Source organism: Cydia fagiglandana, chromosome 15 (assembly GCF_963556715.1).
Source record: "Cydia fagiglandana chromosome 15, ilCydFagi1.1, whole genome shotgun sequence".
Lineage (NCBI taxonomy): Eukaryota > Metazoa > Arthropoda > Insecta > Lepidoptera > Tortricidae > Cydia > Cydia fagiglandana.
The window spans coordinates 641,381-649,978 of NC_085946.1; the positions used below are offsets into that span (position 1 = coordinate 641,381).

The following is an 8,598-nucleotide window of genomic DNA, read 5'->3' on the forward strand; positions in this document are numbered from 1 at the left end:
ATGTCTAATAAAAAAAAAGGTTTATGTGTTTGGATGGATCCTCCACTTACCAGCGGAGCGGCAGCTGACGTCCACGAGGGTTCATTACACATCGCCCTAAACTACTGTAAGAGTTATCGCCCGGGATGCAATGAGAATGACCGGCGAAATTTGCGCCCGCCCCGCGGTCTATATATTACCCAGAGAAACCCGTTTCAATGAGTGTTTTTCTCTTATTTCAGACAAGTGCGACCGACATGTTCGAGAGATACGTTGCCGCCATCACTGTTTCTATTGCACGGTTATGTACCGAGCCTTTTCTTTGCGAACATTTATTTATAAAGTGAAACATTAGACTATTGAGTTTTAAAAAGTGGCAGCTCTTATGTTCGATCGATTCGATCAAACGAAATCTTATGTGTAAAATTAGTATAGATCAAGTGTAACGTTATGAAACACTTCATGAAATTATGATACATGGATTCGTGAAGTGTTATAAACAAAAGCGGTTTTTAAGTATAGTTAATTTAATAATTTAATTTGTAAAGTCGGCATGCGTCTGTTACTGTGTTAAAGCAATTTTAATTATGTTACTGCTCAATCGCTTCTAGCAATGGGAATCTAATAATAAGTGTTTGTAAAGTTTCTCAAAGAAATGCGCTAGGGCCTAGCTCAGATCAAGTGGCGACCAATGAATCGTTGGGATAAGTTCGTAGAACTATAATATTTAAATAGCGTCTACTGTGACGGTTATAGATAAAGATGTTTACCATTCTCTAGTCCATTAAAGACAAATCATTTTTAGAGCTCGCCCTGAGTTGTTCATACTTGGATAATATTTATGGGAAAATAGCTGACTCATTAGTTAGGACCTCTATTTTTCCATTCAAAAAGTTCTGTAATACATCACATAACACTATTACAATTTATTTTTCATCACACTTGCTCGTAAAAGCTGTTATTTATTACATACAGGCTTTGCGGTCTGTAAATCCTAAATTTCGACCTAGGGATTTAATGTATTTTTTCATCACACTTGCTAGGCGATGCGGTGTGTAAATCCTAAATTTCGACCTAAGTCTGTAACGTACTTCCGAAAATAAGGCAGAAGTTTTATTTATTTTCGCTCACAAGTGTGATGAAAAACATTGTGTGTGTCACGGGCGATACAGGAATTTCGAACTCGTGTTAATTAAGCTGTCGCATTCGGCTTCGGGCTTCAATTCATACTCGTTCCTAAATTCTTGTTTACCGCCCATAATACACAATGTACTATTACGATACTCAAATACAGCTCTATAACAACCAAATTACAATACCTGGTTTTAAAGAGAATGGAAAATAGTACTAGGATCCATGCATTTAGATATTCTCCTTAAAAATTTTAATTACTCATTCTTAATCGTAAGAAAATGTTATTATATGATAATTGAAGGTAGACCTAGTGTTACCACATTTCCGTCTATTTTACAAGTATTTTGTTGAATGCCAAATGTTGCCAGTATAGTAATGAGGTGTTGCACCTAAAAAAAATAACGGAAATGTGATAATCTATATACTTAAGTTTTAAAATTGCATTCTATTTATTTAGCTTATCTGCTGTTTTATTGATAATTTATTAGCTGAATTAATTTAAGGATATTTAATATTTATTTAAATATTGAACAATAGGATAATATTTTGATATACGTTATCTTTTGTGATTTCTTAATAGGTTTTATCTATTATGTATCCGTCTGTAATAACATTAAACATGGCTGTCATTTGTGGGGTTCACAATCTTTACTTAAATGTGTAAATAAACTCAAATAGTGCAATAGCCTTCAGAATCACCCACTAAGGTCCACTTGCACCATTCCACAAATCCGGGGTTAACCGGTTAAACCGTTAACCTAGTGTCTAGATTTAACCGGTAAACCCCGGGTTAGTGAATAGTGCAAGAGGCCCTAACTAATAAAGTAAAAATAAATAAATATTTCAATTGCATATTGACGTGCTATATTGATGGACTCACACTTGCCACAAAGTTCATAATATCTAGAAATTTTAGAATAAACGACACTTACGTAGTTCGGACAATCATTGTACATATTTTTCGGCTCCTTTTTAACGCCAAGTGCATTTACCTCAGTCCCTCAAAGGGGCTGTCCATTAATTCCGTTAGGTGTGGACTGTAGAGGGAGGGGGTCAAACCGAATATCACGTGGGGGAGATCGGCAAATATCACGACATCACGCCAGAGGGGGAGGGAAGGTCAAATAATACCTCAAAATTGTAACGCAATCAATGGACGCCCCCAAAGAGCATATAGTTCAAAAGTAATCTGTAAATTTTTACGAAAACGAGTGAAACCGAAGGTCTCCCTCACCTTCGCTTTCGCTCGGTCGATAACGACATCTTTCAGTAGTTATTTTGTTTCGGAAATAAGAGTCGTGAAGTTTAAGAGCATACAACCTGTGTCTGACCATGGGGCCTTATATCCAGGGCTTGATTTTACTCGCTAAACTGATTTTTACTATGGGGCCGACCTTACAATCGGGGAAAATTTTTTGGCTTTCCCATAGAAAATGTCGACAGCTGATCAGCCAAAATGTATGAAAAAGTAAAAAAAAAATTCGCGATTTCGGGGTTGGTGCCATAATAAAAGTAGCTCAGTTTAGCGAGTAGAATCGAACCCTGGATTTAAAGCCCCATGGTCAGACACAACCTGTATAGTAACAGATCTAAAGTGCCTACTAGTGCTTCTAATCTATCTTACTATTAGTGGTATGAGAGAGTGAGATGGGCAATGTTACCGATGAAATGTGTAGCTACATAACAGCATCTTCTATCCTTTTTACACTTTGGCCAGTTGACACTGACAAATATTACTTCATGCTGTCTCGGAAATATTTAATAAATTTCGCTAATTTAGTTCAATTTAATAAATTTGAATGAATATGTACATTTACTAGTATACATTTCATCGGTAACATATAGGATGATAAGAGTACACACACCAACTAGGGTATATGTGATAATGATAACGGCAGTTTAGGCTAAAATTATACCATTTATAGTATAATATATTAAAACGGGTCTCACGTATTTTACGTCGAAGATTGGTCCCACTTGCTCGCACAGTGGCATTGACCGTCGACATCATGGGCGAGACGACAATATAATTACGCGATAGAGATAGGGATATGCGGGTCAATGTACGAAATTCTCGGTGCTTAGCGTCCTTACTTTAGCTGGAAAATTGTTTTGGGTACCACGTCAGTGTGGACTAACCTCTAGCGAATGACGTAGTGAGTGTTGTGTGCAACCCATCATTCGATAATAATGCCTTGACGAGGGTAGTTTCTCGCAGCCCAAACTCTGCGTCGGTGCGCCAACGCGTTCTCCCGTTGAAGCGCCTCGTTATGGACCGAAACATGTAGACCAATATTCGACTTACAATACATGAGGGACCTATTATTGGGAGCCTATAATGTCCCACTGCTGGGCAAAGGCCTCCCCCCCACTTTTTCCAGTCCCATGAGGGACCTGTTTTAATATATTTAATATGTCTGTCTCGCGGAAGTTTTGTTATGATGATACTATTTCACTTGGGCTCACACACATCGCCAGTCGGTATGCAAATGTGTCGTTCTCGGAAAAAGGTACTATTTTGTCGACTGTCAATTAGGCGGAAATAATATTAAGATTACAAAAGAAAAAGCTCTTATAGACGATCGACAAAGTGATGCTTTTTACTAGAGTAAACTGACATGACTTAATTTATAAAATCTTATTTATTTCTGTAAATAAGCGATTTAATGTTGTATAAATATTGTACGTATATTTAGTTTTAAATGTGTTTTAAGTTTAAATTATAAAAGAAATATAAGTTATGCATAGAATAATGTTAGACTGAAGCAATGACTGATTTGTGATGAAGCAATATTATTTATTAGTGAAACGGATTACAAACTTTTGTTTTGAGCCCTGAAGTGATAAAACTTTTTCATGTTACCTATTTTATTTGTATGAATTTAACAAATGCCCACGTGGCGTTTACGTCTTGTTCTATAAAACGTTTTTGAGCGAATTAATCATGCATGTTAGGTCTCAAATTTTCGTCTGATAGTTTTATTTTTGCCATAAAACACCTTAAAAACTTGACACGGCTTAAGAAGAAAAAATATATAAATTGACTATGGTAGTCAAACTGCCACGTTCGAAAAAAAATTATTCGAGGTTGTATTACGCTGGGTGATTTCATTATATGTAGTATTCTTCAAATACCTTGGGTACGGTGACAGCTGTCATCTCCATGCAAATTATAGTTCGTAGGTTTCAAATAGAGCCCGACGGCTAATCCTATTGTATATTGTTAAGTAAAACCGCCGTGCCACGTGCCACAACTACCTGCATAAAAAAATACGTACTTGGGTTACTGAGTACCGGCGAGTCGAACGCTACAGAACCAGTCTAAAATATGTCATCGAGATGCGTAACAAAGCCGCGTTATCGGAGAGCGCACCTACACTGGTTTTTTGAGCGTTGGACTAGCCCGCGCTCATGTGCCAAATAGAATACAGTGAAACCTGGTTAATTGGCACCTGGATAAATGGAAAACCTCAATAATTGCAACCAAAAGTCCGGTCCCGGTCCCTTGAGACCAAAAGGCCTCTATAATTGAAATTTTGGAACCTCTATAATTGCAATTTAGATTTTAGTGCTTTTCGTAATTTTGCCTCTATAATTGACCACATCGCAACTTAAGACCTCTATAATTGACACTGTGCTAAAAAAATCCGTTATTTTTGCTCTTGTTTTTACCTCTATTATTGAAACGAGTCTTACTTATTACCTCTGTAATTGAAATAATGTAGTTGTAGACAGCAGAAACAATATTTTAATAGCAATGATCATTTTATTTATATCTCCATCCAGAATTCAATTTATTTATTGGGTATCTATCACAGCCTGTAGTAGGTGAAATAGTTTTGATCAATAAAAAACAAAGTAGGCATGCTTTTTACATTCTAATAAAACTTTCTTTTACAATTCAAGGGAATTTTTTAAACCCAAATGATAAGAAAATAAAGTGGTAATTAATGTAGTGTAAAAGTGCAAGTATAGACAGAAGCAATATACAGACCAGAAACCCAGAACGTAAGCGTGTAAATCTACTTTAAATGGTTATTTGCACCTCCATAAAAGAAATTTGTCAGAACGCAACCTCTATTAATGAAAACCTCTATAATTGACACAACGATTTTATGAACCTCGTTAATTGACGCGACCTGCTTAAATGAAAAACCTGGTTAATTGACAAAAAATGGCCGGTCCCTTGAGATTGCAATTATCCAGGTTCCACTGTACTTAAGACACTTTTTCGCAGGTAAGTAGCACGTGCGGTTTTACTTAACAATAGACAATAGGATTAGCGGCCGGGCTCTATTTGAAACCTACGAACTATACCTTAAAACGCAAGATCTCGCAAAATTGTATTGAAATAACAGTTGTCAACTTGTCACGGTACTCAAGCTAAATATTATAATATGTAGAAAAAGATGGAGTCACGGTGTATGTCAGCTTTATTATAATATTTATAATAGCGTTTTACTCAACAGTATAATAATTATAATAAATAATTTATATTGTTTTCTCACACTCGTTCGTCGCTGTGCCAAAATTATTATAGAACTGTTATCGTCATGTAACAAGCGAATACAATTAATTTGAATGTATTTACATAAATAAATTATACTATGTAACGCATAGATTAGGTTATAAGTGATATAGTAATATGTTTAATGCTAAATATAAATACATACAATTTTGCTGTATTTAGAGGCGTCTTCCATCTTTACTCATTATTTTCTCGTAGATAACTGTGTCGGGGAATAAACGCAGGCGATTTAAACCAAATTAGGCCCTTTTCCTCACTTTCCTAATAAGGAATCGGTGCTACAAATCAAGTCAAAAACATTGAATGCCAGAGAATAGAGTCCCAGGTACCTTACAAACTGATGTACCTGTATTCCTCTCTTCCGTACAACAAAGTGTTACTTACAAACGTACATTCATTTTAAACTTTTGAACGCCAAACGGCGCATCCATTTGCCGTGCTACTGGCGCCACGGGGGCAAAATTTAGTTTTGTGAATACATATTTATTTATTTATTTAGATATTTAATTCAGGCAACAAGGCCCATATTACAAATACCTTACAGACTAACATACATATGTATTTTATAAACTTAAAACTAAACACTATTTAGACGACAAAACGGCGTGGCTCCGTTGTGTCGGCTGCTCTTGTGTCGGATTCGGCAGTTTGCCCCGGAACCTCCGAAACACGACACCTTTCGGCCAGAAAAATATGTAATGCCAACTTAAAAGCGGGGTGTTTTTCAGTAGATTTTCATCAAAAAACGAACTAACACAAATGCCGTCTTTGGCGTCGTTGTCACGATTTTGCGTTGACGTCAATAATTGCCGTCTGTGGCGTTCAAAAGGTTAATCTTAAAAAGTAAAAAACATTTAGACGACGCAACAGGGTTTTGCTGCGTTCGTTGTTCTGGTGTAGGCTACACCAGAACTGCAGAAAAATAGGTATGAATATATATTATTGCAGTCCCATGCAGTTTGTTCCCCGGCTGTAGGAAACTAGCCTTTCTTTCGGTGGTATAAGGAATGTAGATGAAACTTTACAGCAATAATTAGTACCTAATTGTAGTAGTATTTTGCTGGTAGATGCTACTTATATGATATAATATGTGTGATACATTACATTGCGATTTCTTTATAGTGTGCTATATTTTACGTTTCTTATGTATGGACAGTTAAATTGTATGTCAAATCAATTGTTCATATATAAGTAATGCAGTTTAAAAAAAAGTTATATCAATATGATATTAAAATTGTTGCGGCTTTCAAGTAATCGTGAATCAGAATAATTTAATTTAATTTATTAATAAGTTATGTGACTCTGTTATTATTTAGTTGTAATTGGTATTGGTTTTGTGAAAGAGAACTTTTTAGAAAATACTTCTCGTAATTATATTTAATTTTATTTAGAATAATTTTTATTGTGTTGTGGCTCGTGTTAAGGTGTTGCCAGTAAATCATGTGCCTGCGCAGGTTTTAGACAAAAATATTTTTAAATTCTTTACTCATTTTAAATTGTCTTGCAAAATAGGGGACAACAAATTATTCATAAATACGTGACGATGTAGCTTCTTCAAGTTAAATGTATGTGTAACCTGAAATTATTAAAAACTTAATGAAAGTGTACAACGCTTTATGAGCGTGTTTACTACACCGATACATACATATGAAAGGCTTTCACAACATGTCTGCCGGCATCGTGACTTAAATAGTTACAGATATCAATTATTTGTGTGTTCATCACGAATACAGCCTGGCAAAAAGAGTAGAAATTAAAAAGTGGCAACACTGTAGTGTCGTCCCGTTCTCTTATACATATTGATTTGAAAGAGACGACACTACAGTGTTGCCACTTTTTAATTTCTACTCTTTTTTTTCCAGGCTGTATTTGTTCTTGAGTTATGTATGTTATCTGTGTAGGGTAATTCGCCAGTAACTGGTCACTTTACTAAACGGCCAGTTACTGGCGAATCACCCTATCTAAGTATGTACGTATTTAACTATATATCGTCGGCTAGTACCCATAGTACAAGCTTTGCTTGTTTGGGGCTGGGTTGATCCGTGTAAGATTGTCCCCAAAATATTTATTTATTATATTTATTTGAAATAAATAAATAATGTTATTGTGTCGTGGCAACACCGGTGCTTGCTTGTAGCTGTATAGTCTCCGAACTATATTTAAGTAAATAAATTGTTGTTGTTGATATTTTCCGGCTTGTGAAACACCACTTTATTAATATTATTGCTATTGTTGAGAGTTATTGTCAAATTTTTATTTGTCCTAAAATCTTTTGTCTTTGTACATATCCATTAAATAAATTATGTACTGAGGATACGTTTTGAATTTTTTTTCAATTACTTACCCCTCACTAAACTTTGGCAACCTCTTACAACCCTCTGTTATATTTCGTCCCTTTCTAACAAACAGAATTGTCAAAATGACGGTAGGGACAAACGACTATCAGCTACATATTTGTTAGATTGGACAGACGTTTATGAATAACGCCTTTAAGACGAAACAGGAGCTGAGTTTTAAATATTTTAGGTAAATATACCTGTCTCACTAACGGAAGCGGCTCTTAAAACTAGTGCGATAAGGACAAGGCGAAAAATCCCGCGTAAAAATCTCAAAAATCGAGGTTTCGTACTCGACTGTTTCCTCCTCCAGAACTTAACCAATCCTAACCAAACTTGGAAATCTAAATGATTATAAAATTATCTGTGTCAGACCGTTTTGCTTTCTTGGCTGATTGATATCAGTTTTGAATACTACGCCTCTCATTGCGGCATAGTGAATTTGGCCATTTTTGAAGGGCTGTAGCGCCTTAAAAAACAAAAATATCAAAAAAGCAAAACGGTCCGACACAGATATTGACAATATTAATCTGTGTTGAAAAAATCATTGCTCTAGCATCAAAACCCACGGAGGAAACAGTCGAGTACGTTTGTATGGAGAAATGACCACTCCTGTTGGCT

At 35.6% G+C, this 8,598-nt stretch overlaps 1 protein-coding gene across 1 annotated transcript in view; it reads left to right on the forward strand.

The window, feature by feature from the left end:
- LOC134671186 (forkhead box protein N3-like) overlaps window positions 1-7,957 on the forward strand; it is a 31,335-nt gene extending 23,378 nt beyond the window's left edge. Inside the window, exon 9 of the mRNA XM_063528971.1 lies at window positions 222-7,957. The gene's annotated coding sequence lies outside the window, so the exon portion shown is untranslated. The remainder of the gene's footprint in view (window positions 1-221) is intronic.
- Window positions 7,958-8,598: the final 641 nt, after the last annotated feature.